The sequence below is a fragment of the Gopherus evgoodei genome, chromosome 7 (genome assembly GCF_007399415.2).
Source record: "Gopherus evgoodei ecotype Sinaloan lineage chromosome 7, rGopEvg1_v1.p, whole genome shotgun sequence".
NCBI classification, from domain to species: Eukaryota; Metazoa; Chordata; order Testudines; family Testudinidae; genus Gopherus; species Gopherus evgoodei.
In genome coordinates, this window is record NC_044328.1 from 93,786,161 (window position 1) to 93,803,646 (window position 17,486).

Consider the following 17,486-nt stretch of genomic DNA (forward strand, 5'->3'; position numbering starts at 1 on the left):
ATGACACTTGGTTTATTACCTGAATTTTAGTTCTATTTAGTATTTTTACTTATTTTCCAGCACCAAAAGCACTGGAGAGATGCTTTATATATGAAAAGAACTAAAATGAAAATCCATAAAGGCAGACTGTGCTACAGACCTCTGGCGATATGCAGATGGTTGTCTGGGATCACAACTTACTCCTCTATAGTCTGATACAAGACTTTGCTTTGTTCTAAGCACTCAGAGAGCACCTAAATCACATGGGAAGGACTACTATAGCACAACACTTACTAAACTGCTAATAACTTTATTTCTGCCTGTACCTCCCTCAAAGATTAATGGTCACTTTGTAAATGTCTGTTTGATATTCAGAGTTCTCTTGATAATGAAAAGAGTTCGTTAGTTTTACAATATCCCATATGAACACACTGGACTCCCATTGACTTGAATGGGCTTTGGATCAGGCCTATACTGCATTAATACAAAAGGATAATTTCATCACAAAACAGAAACAACCTTGAACAGCGTGTGCTGGTTTGTAACCCCAATGGACAATGTCTAAGAATTGAACTGAAATAGATTAAATGATTTGGGATGACACAATTGATGTCAGTCAAAAAGGATCTAGTGTATGGATGATGAAAACATAACCCTGAAGGCAGGGAATACTAATTTTAGAAATTGCTATACTGGATCAAACCCATGTTCTGTCTAGTCCGATATCCTGCCATTGACAGTGGCCAGGACCAGATGCTTCTGAGGAAGGTGCAAGCAATCCTGCAATAGACAGTGTTGGGGACAGTTCCATCTAACATCCAATAGTCAGAGGTTTGCTTCTGCCATGAAGGCGGGTTTGTATCACTACAAGCTTCTTGGTACTATTTGCTATTATAATCTCTTAATATCCTTGTTAACCGTATCACTATCTAATCCCTTTTTAAATCCTGCTAAACTCTTGGCCTCAAGGCTATCCCATAGCAATGAGTTACGCAGATATTTTTTCATGCAGTATATAAGTGATTTCAGATATATTCCACAGCAACCTCTCCCTATTACTTCTGGAAGGAATAAAGCAGATTGACAGCAGGTTTCTATTAATAAATTACTAGAGTTCTTTTTCTTCCAAGTGCTTTAGAAATTTTAATCTTCACAAGTAGGTAGATATTATTAACCTTATTTTATAGATGGAGAAAGTGAGGCAGAGCCGTTAAGTGCATCTGGGCTGAGATTAAAACTCAGGAGTTCTTAATTCCTAGTTCTGTGCTCAGACCATATCTTGTTTCTTTTGTGGTTAGATAAAGCAGATTTTTAGAGTAACAAAACAAGACTCCTGAAGTGGGATGGAGGACAGGGAGGTAGGAATTCATGGGAGGCCTCTGTCAGATGGGCTGGGTGTGGGGGACGACAGAAAAGGTTACCAACTATTCCCTCCCCTCCTACCTCTCAACTTGCCACCCATCATCCTTTCAGAATAAAAACTCAGAACGAGTTACAGTGTGAAGTTAAGGGAGGAGGAAATAGTTATTTGCCCCTTTACAGTTTTCTCCCAGTCCCAGCCCTTCCTTGTATTTTATCTGTGGGCTCATCTTTTTTTTTTTCTTTTTTTTGAATTAAAGAAAACACCTTACGCTACTCTGTCTGACTTTTTTTTGCTCTGCTTCTCTCATACATACATACACAAATGTGTGCGTGCGCACACGTACATAGAGGCCAACATTTTCAAAATTGTGTTCCTCAAACTAAACTGCTACTTCTGTAATTAGATACTGAAGTAACAATGGTTTGATTTTCAGAGCACTCCCAATGATGGGAGTCTGAAAATTTGGGCCACTTTTCATTGAAGGACCCTTGTGATGAGATGTGCACCCCACATCAGCCCTGAAAGGATTAATGAGGGCCTGAGAGACCAGTCGTGTTAACTGGTGTCACCTGAAAGAGGGAGGACCAGGGTTAATTGAGGGTGAAGCCCAGCTGGGGAAGGGTTGGGACAGCACTGTAAAGCTTGGAGGCTGAAACCAAAGGAAGCTACAGTCACTCCCTGGGATGAGAGTTCCTCTAAGACAAAGAGGAAGTCCAGGGGGAGCTAAGTCCTGAGATTCTGCTTTAAGAGCAAGGAGTCTGGCAAGAGGGTAGGAGGGAGTGAAGTAGCCATGATGAGTAGAGTAGCCAGAAGCAGGCAAGAGACGAAAGGGAGGCTAGGTAGGAAGTAGCCCAGAGAAACAGAAACAGTAACATTGACGAGTAATGAGGACTTGGACTGCTGGTTATAAAGGCTCTGTGCTGGAACCCAGTGTAGCAGGTGGGCCTGGGCTCCCCTGCAAGCCACCGGTATCGTGACATAGAGCCCCAAGCTGGGGCTGAACACTGTCTAGAGATGACATTTGGACTTCATAATACTGGAAGAGGTGAACTAAAATATTGACCTGGCTGGAGGGTAAAGTTACCCAAAGAAGGACTATCACAGAGCCAGCAATGAGCAGCAGGGGGGCACCTGATGCAATGAAAGTGACATTCCCAGATGGAGACGCAAGGAGATGTGCTAGCAGTGAGTGGCAACCCCGTATACAGACCTGAATATGGAGCTAGGGACCCAAGTGTGAAAATGTTGGCAATTCTATACTAGCAGGTACTAGGGCGTGTACATGTCACTGTTTAATTTTCTAAGTATGTGAACTGTATCTGCAAATTTGGCATAACTTGCCTATGCAGTCGCCAGTATCATCCTTTGGTGTTGCAGAGTTAGGCCACCTGACAACAATTCAGATCTCTGCCTACAGAGTTCTAAAGTAAGATAACTGAGCACTCTAACTGCTATCACCTTTGGCTAAGGTGTCTGAACTCTCTTCATGGAGTGGTGTATTGAAAACTGGGTTCAAGTGATAGATCACAATTTTAAATTCTCAGGGGTTTTTCTGGTCCTGCTGGCAGGCAGAAGTTTCTGCATGGAAGCCTGCAATCAGGGTCAGAGCATGGCTACATTAGAGAGTTTGCAGCAGTGCAGCTATGCTGCTGCAAGCTCTCTAATGTAGCCGCTCTAAGCCAAAGGGCAAGAGCTACTCCAGCCCCTGCAAGCAGCAGTAGCTACGTTGGCAAGAGGCGCTCTCATGCCAACATAGCACTGTCCACACTGGTGCTTATGTCAGTATAACCTATGTCGCTAAGAGGAGATGATTTATTCATCCCCCGAGCAACATAAATTATGTCAACATAAGCTGTAGTGTAGACATCGCCTCAGTTTGCAGGCACCCAGCCTAGAATAAGACAGGCTGAGTTGTGCCTCTCTGTTTTTAGGGCCAGCCTGCTTTCTCCTTCTGTTTTGCGGTTCTTGTGTGTCATCATTCTGAATTCTGAGAAATACTGTACATTTACTCCTGGGGGAATTCTGTGTCACTGCACGTGCACATATTTAATGGGCCATGCATATTTTTAATTTTTTTGCAGAAAACAGCTTCTGCTGAAAAGCTGCTGCAGTTCTGCCTTTTACCCACCAGATGGTGCTGGGGCACTAGAACAGAGCAGCTGCTCCCGGCCAGCCAGGGAAGAGAAAGAGCCTGATTTCTTCACAGTGTCTGTTGGGCCAGGTCAGGAGACAGACATCGTGGATCTGTTGTGGGGTCATACAGGGGCTCATAAAGGCTACTGGGGGAGGACATTCTGGGATGGGGTTGAATGGGAGTGGAGGTGCAGGGCCACATGGGCAGAGAGGGATGGGGTGCAGGGCCACACATAGGGATAGGGGGTGGCTGAGTGGGGATGCAAAGACCTGGGGACGTGGAGGCAGCGCATGGACACATGTGGACAGAAGGGGGGTGCAGGGCCACATGGGGATGCGGGGAGTGGTGTCTGAGCAGGCGTGGAGGGACACATAGACAGGGGGTGCAGGGACACATGGGGACAGGGGCAGATGTGCCTGACTGAATAGGAGAGGCTAGGGGTAATCCAGGGTCTGCATGGGGATGCTCCCTAAAAATCCATCCCCCCAACAAAACCTGTTCCATACTTTTCCCACCCATACCCAACAGCCCTCCACTTTCATATCCAGGGTCCTTCCCAGCAATTATTTCCCTCTCCCTTAGCTCCTCTGTTACCCCTGACTCCCCCAAGCTTTTGCATGGTTTCTGAGGAGTATGGGAAATACAGTTCTGCATTGTAATTTAAATGAATTATTACTCCGACTTCTGTATTAATATGCCTAGCAAGGAATCTATTTGTCAAAAAACATTTCCTGAATCTTTTTTATTGTCTGTGTTGTTACAGACATACTTGCTGACAAGTATTTTGAAATAAATTACCAAATTAATTGAAACTGGTGTGATTATATTGTTGGTTTGACAAAATTTGCAGAATTTTAAAATATTGTGTGCAGAATTTTTATTTTTTTTGTGCAGAATTCTCCCAGGAATATATATTGCAATCTTTCAGCAAGAGTATATAGTTTTATCTAATTTGTCTGGATGTATGCCGTGAATGTAACAGTCATAGCCACTGACCTTTAAATAACAAGTTTTTAACATAGAAAAGAAAGTCATAGTTCCCCACAAAGAGTGAAATGGTTGTCTTAGCTCTATTGTAAAAATTACTTGCAATGAAAACATTTTTTAAAATGTGAGGGAGGAAATAGGTACCTAAATACCTTTGAGGGTCTTGGCCTAAGCCCACGTCCAGACTACCCTGCCGTATCGGCGGGTTAAAATCGATTGCTCGGGGATCGATATATCGCGTCTAATCTAGACGCGATATATCGATCCCCGAGCGCGCTTATATCAATTCCGGAACTCCATCAACTCCAATGGAGTTCCAGAATCGACACGGAGAGCCGCGGACATCGATCCTGCGCCATCTGGACGGGTGAGTAATTCGATCTTAGATATTCGACTTCAGCTACGTTATTCATGTAGCTGAAGTTGCGTATCTAAGATCGATTTTCCTCCCCTAGTCTGGACCAGCCCTAAGTCTCTGCATCCTGCCCATCACATTCCACACCTTCATTCATTCCCCTCCTGTCTGTCCAATTGCCACTAATTTCTATGGGAGTTATGCATGTCAATACCTTTGAGGAGCTGGGCCTTACACCCTATCAGTCTGGGAATGCTTTTTCCCTCTCAATTCCTCTAGAATGAAATAAGAAACACATTGTTATGACTGCTCTGCCTCACATGGCATACAGCATATTTTCCTAACTGAAATATAGAGCAAACAAACACAAATGTTTTCAAACACCAGGCAACACACTCTGCATGATCATGAACCTAAGTCCCAGCTCCAGCTTCTCCTCTAACTATGGGAAATTCTGAACTGAAGCCAAACTTCCTTCTTTAGTTAAGATATGATAAGCCAAATTCATCCCTGGTAGAACTTCACTGGCTTCAGCGGATTTATAGCAGAAGTGAATTTGGCTTCTTATCTTAACTATTGTATGTTCTGCAGTGTGTTAAAGGGATAGAAAAATGTGAAGTAATTTGACACATTTATTCCAACAACACAGCTTTATACATTGTTTATTTAATGTATTACAGAAACTTCTTCCCTTTTGCAAACAAATAAATCTCTTTTAATGCATAATTCTTAATCCCCATTCACAATACATACTATAATTGTTCCTTTGGAACTGCAACAGTATGGACTTGGGGCAATTACATCCCTGATATAGTTCTACTGAAGTCAATGGAGTTACACCAAGCACATATTTGACTGATAAACCATAGTCAGCAGTTTCATATTTGCATTCTTAACATGCAGATAGTATATTGGGGAACATCAGTATGGAAAATTTGAGAATCCAGATGAGTAGTAGTTACATGAGTCTCATTAGTCCACAATACATCTGAAGGATTAACAAATTTTTTGAAGTTCAGACCATCAGCTATGCTGTACATTAACAATTAGCAATGCTGCATTTGTCTAATTAGAAAAAGAGGCTTTTTAACTTTAAGAATAAACAAAAAGTTAAACCACCAACTTTTTATTTTTCTTTTTTTCTATTTGTTTTGTGCTCTTGTTTCATAGCACTCACCTTCACACTGGCACCTAGTACGCTACATTTCAGGCTGGATCACATTCTTACATATTACTTAAAATGTCATGGGAGAAGTCTAGCATTCTAGCAGGCACTGCAGTGATACATATGTCCCAAAACCCTGGTAGGACTTCTGTCTTTGCAAATGGCCTTATTTTACAGGTTAGTCAAAATCCCAAACCTGGAAAAGCCTGGTGTGGTTTGTTTAACCTCATCATAAATAATAAAACTGAGTGTATTAGGGACTCTGCACAATGAACTGACAGATAAAATGTATAAGCCTCCCTTTAAAAATAACAGGGCATTTAAAAGGTTTAATATAAAAGTTTCTATGGAGCTCCGTTTTCTTCTTTGTGAGCTGCAAGAGCTGCTAAACATTTCATCCGAGCTACTGCAGAATTCTTAAGCCGCGCTCCTTCTGCTATGAGTACCTAATCAAAATTAGCCATCCCAGCTGCCAATATTAAAACTTTATTTCTGACTGTTGTCCAGCTCCCTTTCAAAGGATGATGGACAACTGCTGTCTCTTCGTTCCTCTGGTCTCCTCACAACTCTCCTTCCCCTTGACCACAAAATTAGGGTCTATGCTTTAGAGATGCAGGAGGTTTACAGGCTCTGGTTATTGTTATAAAGTGAAGGGAGTCTCTATTCCCACTAGGGCTCTTCAAACACCAGGCTCTGTGACAAGGAAACAAACAGCTGAGTGTTCTCTGTTGCCTCCAGATGGTGCCCCCCTTTTACCTCTTTCAGCAGCCCCTTTTTTTTGTTTAAACAGACTGTGCCGTTTCATCATTCATTCTGACTGTTTGATTTAAGCCTCCAGTCCTTAGGTCAAGAAAAGGCTGGCAAAGGAGGAAGGATGAAAGAAGGTGGCACTTTGATGGCTTCTTTTTCACACTAATGAGTTAAACTGCTCTTTCTTTCCAATCTCCTTCCCCCCTCCCCATGCTTCCCTCCCACCCCTTGGTGTTGCTGTATAGAAACAGTCAGTTCTGCTGTGCCTTTCAGAGATGACTAGATAACCTAGAACAGCAGTTCTCAAACTTTAACAACCCGAGGACCCCCATTTTGATTTAAAACATTTTGTGGACGCTCCCAAACCCCCGCTCAGACCCTGCCCCCACTCTGCCCCTTCCCCCAAGGCCCCACCTCTTCCCACCCCTGCTCCACCCCTGCCCCTCCTATTCCCTGCCTCTTTCCGCCCCCTCCTCTGAGCATGCCCCATCCCCAATGCTCTCCCTCCATCCCAGTGCCTCTTGCACACCACTGAAGAACTGTTCCATGTCGTGCAGGAGGCACTGGGAGGGACAGGGAGGAATTGATCAGTGGGGCTAATGTCCCCAGATATGACTCATGGGCGCCCTCGAGTATCCTCACAGACCCCTGGGGTCTGCGGACCCCAGTTTGAGAAACCCTGACCTAGAAGGTTCCATGCTTCCTTTGGTGGGCTGTGCCTATAGAGTCACTGCTTTGTTTGGGAGTTATTTTCTGTTGTTCTGGGGTTTTGTTGTTCCCTGTGTATAATGATGGCTAAATGCAGATTAATGGAATTAAAGTTTCTCCATGAGTATGTGCTGCAGCAAAACACTTTAGGGTTGCCAGGTATCCAGTTTTGGACCAGAACGCCTGGTCAAAAAGGGACCCTGGCGACTCCAGTCAGCACTGCTGACCAGACTGTAAAAAGTGCAGGGACATGTTACTGCTGCCAGGACCTGCCTGAGGTAAGTGCTACCCAAGGCCATTCCTACCCATACCCAAAGTATGCAGCTGTGTAGGGCACCAAGAAATTTGGGGCACCAAATTTCCTGGTGCCCTACGCAGCTGCGTGCTGCTCCAGCCCCTGCTCTGCCTCTTCCCCATGCCCCCAGCCCCGCCTCTTCCCACCCCTGCTCCGCCCCCACTTCCCTGAGGACTGCAGCAGGGGGCGGGCCTACACTCAACAGCGGCAGTAAGTGGATCGATCTGGCCTCAGCCTGCTCCGCTCCCGTGGCTCCCAGCCACACTACCGGTGAGTGCGGAGGAGCAGTTCCCCCAAGCCTGGGAGCCAGGGGAGCAGAGTGAAGCAGGCTGGGGCCAGATCACTCCACTTCCCACCGCCCTGTGAGTGTGGGGTCAGGCCTGCCCTGCACTCACCGGGCAACAGAAAGTGGCTCGTGCTGGGGGGCAGTTTCCCCCTGCCCCCAAGCCAGCCGCCCTCCCCCTCACGGAGGCCTGGAGCCCCACACAGCCTCCCCACGGGGGGGCGCCGTAGGGCACCAAAATGGCTAGGGATGGCCCTGCCTGCACCCATCACCCCCTCCTGCACCCCAACCCCTTGCCCCAGCCTAGGGAAAATGAGTGAGAGAGTGACGGTGGAGAAGAGCGAGTGATGGAGGGAGGGGGGATGGAGTGAGTGGGGTCGGTGTCTCAGGGAAGAGGATGGGGCCGCAGGGAAGAGGGCGGACCAAGGGTGCTCAGTTTTTGGCAATCAGAAACTTGGCAACCCTCAAACACCTCCTGGTGACTTCTGTATTGTGATGGCTGTTAGCTATCAAAAACAAAGCTTCATTGGTTTAGCAAACTAGCCTAGCCTATAGTAAAGCTTCTGTAGAAAATTACTCTTTGTTTCGACGAACATGCATCTGATGAAATGGGTATTCACCCACGAAAGCTCAGGCTCCAAAACATCTGTTAGTCTATAAGGTGCCACAGGACTCTCTGTTGCTTTTACACATCCAGACTAACACGGCTACCCCTCTGATCTTTGTTCTAGTAGATCAGACAAATAATTGCTATACTTCCAGCCTTAGCAATCTTCTATTTTAAAAAGAACACCTTAAGGTTGAGTCACAAGAGGAGGGGAAAGTGGTATTTTAGCTCACAAATAACTTGGGTTTTACCAAGAGGATAAAAGGCTCATTCATAATAATAAAACACTATTTTTTCAGAAATGGGGCATTGACCAATTAAGGTTTGATAACAGCAACCGCTGGTTTTTAAATGTCAGTGATTTTTAATATTTGAGAGCAACTGCAATAAAACCACAGAGAAATCCTCTCTTCATGTCTGAAACACTGACACTGCCTCAGATTTATGTAAAGCACAAATAAATTATGTGACTCCACAATGCCTTCAAGGCTTTTTAGCCTTGACAGTGGCTGCTTGATGTGAATTGAATGATCCATGTGTGAGGTACAGAGTTCCAGCTGTATATCGAAGAACTGGAAGGGGTCTCTGGCAAAACCAAATTTTTGTTTCACAGCATCGTTCGGAACTAGAGAAGCTACGTCACAGTGCAGAGCTAGACACTGGGGTGAACAGAGGGGCATTCCAAGAGTTGGAAGAGTGTGTACTTTAAGGTCCTGATTCAACCCCTTTGAAGTCAATGGAAAGATTCCTATTGACTTCAATGGGCTTTGGATCAGGCCCTAAATCACCTGTGTAATGAAACTGGCTGGGATTGCTGGAAAAACCTTTAGACAAAGCTTGCACTGCACTGTTAGTACACACGCAGGAATTGTATTATCTGACAGAATGGCAGTTCGGGGGAGGGGTTTCCCAATCCATCTGGAAAGGATTCTGAGCCAAGTGACTGAAGCTGTGGTAATATTGCTGTAGCCTGAGCTTCAGTTAAGGATCAGTTAATACCTTATTTAGTATGGAATTATTTTGAATGGGTTTGGGTTTCTCCCCACAGATATTGGGTGTTTTTTCTTCTCTATGCTGTATATATTGCTTCACTTCTTCAGTTTCTGAATCCCCTGCTTTTTTATACATACTAATTCATCATTTTTATAATTTATAGGAATAAGCCTAACTTTTTTATTCTCCCTGCCCTCCATCCCCTCCAATCCACTGTTTATAGTTATAGTAGAGCAATGAAGTACCCTATTGTGACCATCGTCATTACAGGCTATGATGATAACCTGCAAGAACCAGGGAAACCACTCTTAGCCCTGAGCAATATACCTACATAAATAGGGGTTATTTTCTCTCTCAAAATAATCAACCAGATTCCCTTTTCTACAGTTGGGTTTTTGCGTATCCCAGACCACTCCAGAACCAACATACTAAATATTTAAACACACAACTCTTACACATGCCACTTTTGCTTTCACTTCTCAGAAATATGTTAGAAATTGCAAAAATCCCATTGCCTGGAAATGAGATAAGGTTTATCTCATGGCTGTATCATTTGAGGATTATATTTGATAGCTGTAACATCATAGCTGAAAACTCTGATTTGACTTGAGAACTTTTCAAGCATTTTAACCGTAAGATTTCAGTATGCAAAAGTCACCTTTGTCTAAGTTCTCACATGTCCCAGTCTCACCACCCAGTAACTGTTCATAAGTCCTGATATCAAATTGCAAATTAAAAATATATTTTAAAACGTTTGATCCTATTCTGCTTGTCATACTAGTAATCAGAATCTTATAAAAATAAAAACACAAGACACTGTGTACAAAATTTTAATAAAAACTTGTACACTTAAAATCTTAAAATGTCCTTCCAGTAAACAACTTAACTCGATTGTAAAAATGTCCTCTGCCCTTGTTCTCTAGTTTCCTATCACAGTTTTGGTCTCTTTTCTATACAGAAAGCAATATTATTTCTTCTAGTACCTCCACATCAGCCTTATTTTATTTATGATAGATTGTATTAAACATAGTACATGTCACATATTCTGTTTTGAAAAGGTTGCATCCACCATTTCTATTACTCAGTCATGATCTATACTTAAAATTTAGATTGATCCAGCTATGTCACTTGGGGTGTGTGTGAAATGTTCACACCCCTGAGCACCTCAGTTAAGCCATGCTAACCGCCAGTGTAGACACAGCTAGGATGATGGAAGAATTCGTCCATTGACCTAGCTGCTTTTGCTCAGGTGGTGTATTCCCTACATTGATGGGGAAACTTCTTCCACTGATGTAGGAAGCATTTTCAACACTATACACTACAGCAACATAGTAGTGCCGCTGTAGCACGCATAGTGTAGACCAGCCATCGGTGTCAGATTTAATATAACTGTTCTACCCAATTAATTGACTGGTTTATCTTTGAATAGAGATCATATACTGTACAGTAATTATTTCTTTTTTTTGTTTACTTTCTATTTTCAAACACATCTTTAACCATCACTCACCAAGTCAAACCCTGTGACAAACAAAACACACACAATAGAGACTATAAGGGGAGAGTGCCAAAGGAAAAGAGAACACAAAAGGCTAATAAATATGCAACACTGGGGAAAGTGCACTACAAATGAAAGTTCCTATAAGCAAGGGACAAAGAAATGGCAAGCATAAAACTGACAACCCAAATATCAAGTGCCATTGTATAACTCTACTTTTGTGAGATTAATCATAACTTTCCTGAAAGGCTTCAACCCTATTGCAGCACTGAAAAGTGATTTGTTCACAGATGGTGCGTTCACTTAGAACAGTTGTGCCAGTGACTAATATTCCACACACACATTTCCCCTTTTGCAAAATCAATTTTGTCACAAATACTGCTCCAGTAATACAGATTTGTGCTTGCTGTCACTATAAGATCCTGTTGTTTTTGGCCCTTCCAATACTTTTCTTATGTTAAAGAACTGCTATTGGAGGCCACAGACAATAGCAAAAACAAAACAGAGCCTTGTGTATTAACAAAAACCAGGTTGTTCACAATCTGAAGGCTGTATTCTCAAATCACTCTTGCTCCTTTGTGCTGCCCAGGCCTAGAGAGAGCTAGGAGTGAGGTGGAGATCTGCTCCACTCTGCCCAGTTTCGGCTGGTATAAGTTAGAGCCACTGCTCTCACTAGAGCACCATTTCTCAAATGTGGCCACTGTGGCTGCAAGCGGCCACGAGGGGATTTCCCTGCGGCCACAGCAGTTTCCTGGACAGCAGGGGGGAAGGAGGGGAAGCCTCAGCCCCTCCCCTACATCCCTGTTGCTCCTGCATGTGCCACCCCTCTGGAGACACAGGTGGGGCACATAACGCTTAAGGAGCAAGGTGAGGTGGCGAGGAGGGGGTGAGAAGGTGAGCGATGAGGCAAGCAGCAGGCGGGGGGGTGAGGAGGCGAGCAGCGAGGCGAGTGGCAGGGGGAGCCCTGGTGAAGGAGTGAGGAGGCGAGCAGGGGTGGGGTGAGGAGGCAGGTGGACAGGTAGGGGGCCCTGGCGGAGGAATAAAGAGGCGAGCGGCAAGCCAGCAGCAGGGTGACAAGGTGGGCAGGAGGGTCTGGCTGCGAGCGGGGGAGTGAGGAGGTGAGTGGTGAGCCAGCAGCAAGATGAAGAGTGCGGGTGGGGGTCTGGCTGCAAGTGGAGGAGTGAAGAGGCGAGCTGGGGGAATGAGGAGGCGAAAGTGGGGTGGGGAGCGAGGAGGCAAGCAGCGGGTGGATGGGGGGGTCCTTGGCGGAGGAATAAAGAGGTGAGCAGTGAGCCAGCAGCAGGGTGATGAGGTGGGCAGGGGGGTCTGGCTGCAAGCGGGGGAGTGAGGAGGTGAGCGGTGAGCCACCAGCGAGCAGGAGTTCTGGCGGCTGGCAGGGGGTGTTTGTGGCAGGGGAGTAAGGAGGTGGGCGGGGGAGAGAGGAGGGACACAGGAGGTGGGCAGTGGCTAGAGCCACAAGCCCCCCTTTGCCTGGAGCCACAAGCCCCTCTCCTGGAGAACCTCTGAGCACTCCACCCCACCCCCACGCAGCCAGAAGAGCCCTGGGCTCACTGAAGTCCCAGGACCCACCCCTACAACTGCCTGGAGGAGCACCGGGCTAGCTGCAGCCGTGTTTCCCCTCCCCTTCACTCCCCTCCCCAGACCTAAGCCACCCAGATATGTTTTTCATTATTATTTGGACTTCTATTATGCCAAAACATTTTGAAATTTACTTCAGAATTGTTATACAATCACTTTTACCAAAAAAGCAAATGAAACAATAAAAAAGACAAGAACATGCAAAACACCTTATTTGTGTTTCTATTCTGTTAGGTCCAATGAAGAATAGAGATAACTATGCATAATTTTTATTGAGTCTGCCAAAAAAAACCCAAAACCTTACATAAATAAATTAGGATGATTGGATGTATATAAGTGTATACTACTTTATTCACTTAAGGAAAAATAAATAAATAATTTTACAAAAAAGCAAGAGTTGGTGGCCGCACTCTGAAGCCACAAATAAATAAATTTGTTGCGAGAACCCCTGCACTAGAGCCAGGATTGGGGTCAGTGCAGACCAGCTCACAGAGACATAAACAGCTTCCTGATGTCCTACGCCACCCTTCTGCACCATGCAAAATCAATGGAACTTGTACTCCTAAGTTACTTAGGTGCTATGGATCATTATTCAAAGGAAAAAAATCATTCAATTCACTTTCATTTTCAAATCCCACTCTAAATATTTGCTGGCATGGAAGCTGGTGGAATAAATGCTTTTTCTGTAAGGATTCCTGACATTTGCATATGTCTTAGCTGTGCTTTTCATTCATTTAGATTGTTTATATTTCAAAGGGTCACTCTCAAGTCTTTTAGTAAACAAAATGCTACTTTGGTCTGCCAGCTCTAGGAATTCTGGAATATTTTACTCAAAGCTCAACTCAAATCTTACTAAGTTCTACTTTAAACTTGGCTGACCTTTCAGTAAGCATTACCAAATACCTCCAGTGTTCTGTGTTGTGAACTAATGCCAAGTATATACGATGGGTTCAAGTCAATGGGAGAGAATAAAAGCTGAGCAGATGTGCCGCATATGCCAGGTTTTCCAGTGTTATAACTAATGTGACATCAAAACCTTCACCAAAACTTTATGCTATGAAAAGAGACGCTCCATAAAACAAAGTATAGGGCCCTAAACTTGTTCTGTGGCTAGACTGAATGGTTTGGGGCACTTCCAATGCAATCTGATTCCTTACACTTGGCACCTCCTGTGTTAAATTGAATGATGTGCCAGTTACCGTTAGAAACTCGGGCACTCTTCAGAGCTTTTTCCACTGAAAAGACAGCATTGAAAAATGTCATCAATTAGCTTTGCACAAATTTTTCAAGAGTTTTTAAGAACTCTGCTATGTGCATTGAGGTTCTTTCTTCCACAGAAATTTCCAAAGGGACCTCATCCTGGCCTCAAAGTTTGCATCTCCAACTTACTTTCCACCTAAAGTTTTGCATATGAAAGTTCATGTGAAAATATCATTTGCAAATTGGGTGTACAGAGGAATCCAGGTCCCAGAACATAGATTTGCTGTGCGACACTGGACAAATCATTTCTCTCTGTGCCTTAGTTTCCCCATCTATGAAATAGAGATAAATAATATCTAGTTCCCTCACTGGGATGCTGCACATTTATTAATTTTTGTAAACTGTTGTGAGATTCTCAGAAGGGCTATATAAGGGCAAAGTATTATTGAAAATGCATAGATAAAGAGCTGATTTTTGTAGACACAAACCAAAACCTAGGACCACTGCACAACAGAACTCCAGGATTATTTGATTTCTGCACCCAGATGTGGATCTGGATTTTGGAAATGTCATTCATCTGTATAATGGTCTCAGCCAAAATCCTGGATCCAAACACGCCTCTGAACTTTGGAGTGTTGGAACATCTGCCTGTATCCTAATGTTTACAGCGTGAGATAATCTCTAAGGATGATGTGCAAAAGCTCCAGCTCAAATGCAGAGGTCATTTAATTAAAATGCTCCCAGTAGGGTTGGAATTTTTTTTTAAGTCTTTTGAAAGCAGAATCTTGTTTGAGTTGTGACTGCCTGAATAACTGCCAACAGCTATTGATGTAGATGACAAAGATTCAGATTTGTGGGACAGCTGGACAGTTATCCACATATCTGCTGAGTGTCATAAATAAAAATCTAGAAAAGCCAAAGCCCTACTATTCTGCACTGCAAGTAATAGTTAGACCTGTTACACAGATGAGATGCTTATTATAAACTTGAAAAAAAAACCATGTAATTGAAAGTAAATAGAATGGAATCTGGCACTGAATTAGAGCAATGATCCTCTATTTGCTATCCTCACTGCAGAGGAGACTGGAAATAAAATCAGAAGGTCAGCATGGAGTATATTTGCTGTAGTCCTACCCACATGTACTGCTAAATAACATTCCTGCTTCTCTGAAAATACAAAAATATTTCGTTTTGTAAGTGACACACATTGGCTCACCTGCCCTAATCAGTTTAGCATTTTGGCGGGTTCAAGTGACAATGGAGCTGTTGTCTATTTGTATAGCCAAAAATCTGTGATTGGTTGCCATAATAACATCTCCTAAGACCATATCTTCGTTCTAAATAGACTAGGGGTGTTCAAGATCCTTTGCGACGTATCAGCCCAGACTGGCCCAAAGATGGAGTCCAAACATATCTTTGACAGTGGGTTTCAGTGTGGTAGGTTTTCAGTATAGCTGGGCGGCTCAACTCCTGTTTTTCCATTCATGGATATTTTCCAGTGTTCTTAGATAATTAAAAAATAATTTACCTGGGCAATTGATAGCATGAACATTACCAAAATACGGATCTAGGAATGCTAAAAGAGAAAGAAGAACATGTAACCAAGTAAAGGGCTAAATTAATTTAATTCTCTAGATAGTTAAACTATAGTAGATTAAAGGCTGAAGTGCAAACTCTGGCTACAGCAGAGCTGAAGCAAAAGATATTATCTATATATCAAAAATCAACTAAGTGGGTTCCCTCCCTACAGTTTAGTATATGGTGGCTCTAGGTCATTCATTCTGAATGCATGACTTTATCCTTCCATGCTTTTTTCTGGAATATAAAAAGGTCATTATTTTTTTACAATAACATCTGCAAGTCTCCCGTGAGCTATTCCAGGGTGATGTAATTCATTTTGTCATATTATTATGATCCTCAGGGTGCATTCCTGCACATAAGGCCTCCTCTCCTGAAGAACAGTAACTCTTCCACATTATGAGAGCAGATTTTTTCCCTTGTACAGAACAAATTATTACAACCAATTCTAACATCTGGACTATTAGTAACTTCCTGCAAACTACTGACTGTTTTTGTATCCTGCAGGCATTTCTGTGTTTAGGAGGATGGTCTGAGGAGCCAAGGGAAGTAATACTTTTTTCTTTAAAATTCTCCTTCCCTTCATTCTTGTGAGATAGTGATTAAATACTCTGAAACAATTAACTCTCCCTTTTATACTTACTATAGAATAAAAAGGCTAAGAGAGTGGAGAATTCTTCAGCTGCATGTTTTTCAGGATATGAAGTATCAATACTGGCTGATTTTCAAAGTGGCTTGGGCAAGCTGGGACCCAAAATCCCACCCACAATTATATGGGTATGTCTACACTACCGGCCAAATTGGGGGGCAGTGATCGATCTATTGGAGATTGATTTATCACGTCTAGTGTAGCCATGATAAAATGATCCCTGATCGCTCTGCCGTCGACTCTGAAACTCCACCGTGCGTGAGAGGCGGAAGCGGAAGCAGAAGCGGAGTCGACAGGGGAGTGGCAGCGGTCAACTCGCCACCATCCTCACGGCCAGGTAAATCAACCTAAGATACGCCGACTTCAGCTACGCTATTCGCGTAGCTGAAGTTGCATATCTTAGGTCGACTCCCACCCCTAGTGTAGACCTAGCCTATATGAGATATGATTTGTTAATTTATTCATTTTCTTAATGGGGCTTCAATGGGATTGCCTAAGTGCTTAAAGTTAAGCATGTGTTTAAGTATTTTGATGAATCAGGACCACCATGCTCGGCTTGGCCCTTGCAGGATCCAACCCTAGTACCTAGACTCTGCTAGGCATTCTGAATTTTATTCAAGCTCTGTTTGACAAGTAGGGAGGCAGAGAGAGTCTGTCAAAAGAACTAGAAGTTCACGATTAATGTGATGCTTTGAAATGCATATCTAAAAGGTTCGCAACACTCACATTTGTTAAGTTTTTAGCACCACATCCTGCTTTTCTTACTCATATGAGTAGTCCCAATGAATTCAGTGGAGCTACTCACATGAATACAGAGAGCAGGAATTGTCTGTTAACTTTTATTAGGTTTTATTCTCTCTTTCTATGTGGCTTGCATCCACAAACACACGGTGCGACACTGTTGCACATAATAATACAGTGACTCCTACGAAGACATGCAGAAAAATCAGAATGCTCGGCATGCTTCCTTGACTCTAGAAACTCCTTCTACAATTGTCACAAGATAAAACTGAGTGAAAACCTGTCAAGTTTCCTTTAAAAAAAAAGAGGCAAAGTGTGTGACTGTGTAGATAATATTTAATTGAGGAATCTTCCCAAATCCTCACTGAGGTACATAATAAGCTGTAACACACTGGAAGCTGCAAACCCATGGCATCCAGTTGCATTACTTGTGGTTATAAATAATTGTCCTTTTTACACACCTCTTAATGACACTCATATTGGATGGCTTTTAAGTAGAAGAATGTGCAGTCACTGTAAAAACAGTGCTGTACCCAGAGTAAGCTCCTGTATGTAGACTTGTCTGTATTTACAGATGCCCATCTTACGCAGATGTATCTACAATG

General features: G+C 43.4%; 2 protein-coding genes across 2 annotated transcripts in view; one reads left to right on the plus strand and one right to left on the minus strand.

Annotated features, from left to right (window-relative positions):
* The window catches only part of KIAA1257 (KIAA1257 ortholog), a 258,103-nt gene that overhangs the window by 122,367 nt on the left and 118,250 nt on the right, over positions 1 to 17,486 (plus strand). Inside the window, exon 5 of the mRNA XM_030569774.1 lies at positions 3,424 to 3,563. The gene's annotated coding sequence lies outside the window, so the exon portion shown is untranslated. The remainder of the gene's footprint in view (positions 1 to 3,423; positions 3,564 to 17,486) is intronic.
* Positions 1 to 17,486, minus strand: part of EFCC1 (EF-hand and coiled-coil domain containing 1) — a 91,506-nt gene that overhangs the window by 55,483 nt on the left and 18,537 nt on the right. The window lies entirely within an intron of this gene.